A 318-nucleotide genomic window follows, 5' to 3' on the forward strand; every position below is an offset into this window, starting at 1 on the left:
AAAAAACTGGTCATAACTGGTCGAATGACCTCAAGTGACTAAATAACGACGTCTTTAAAACATCTTTTTTGTGACATCGTAATGACCTTTCTGTATAACGTCTTAAAAACGTATTATTGACGTTTAGAGATGTCATAAAAACGTCATTAAGTCATCTAAAATGTCGTCATCGATCTGTGACATTAGACTATCATTTTGAAGATATTCGCACGATATTTTTAGTCATTCCTTGGTTATTTTTTATCCTGAACTTACTTAGATTTGGATGTCATTTTGACGTGTCTGCTATCTGGGAGAGGTCTCAGGCTCGAATCTCAG

Source organism: Odontomachus brunneus, unplaced genomic scaffold, assembly GCF_010583005.1.
Source record: "Odontomachus brunneus isolate Ranch 3 - 2012 unplaced genomic scaffold, Obru_v1 Obru_scaffold_161, whole genome shotgun sequence".
Taxonomy (NCBI): Eukaryota; Metazoa; Arthropoda; class Insecta; order Hymenoptera; family Formicidae; genus Odontomachus; species Odontomachus brunneus.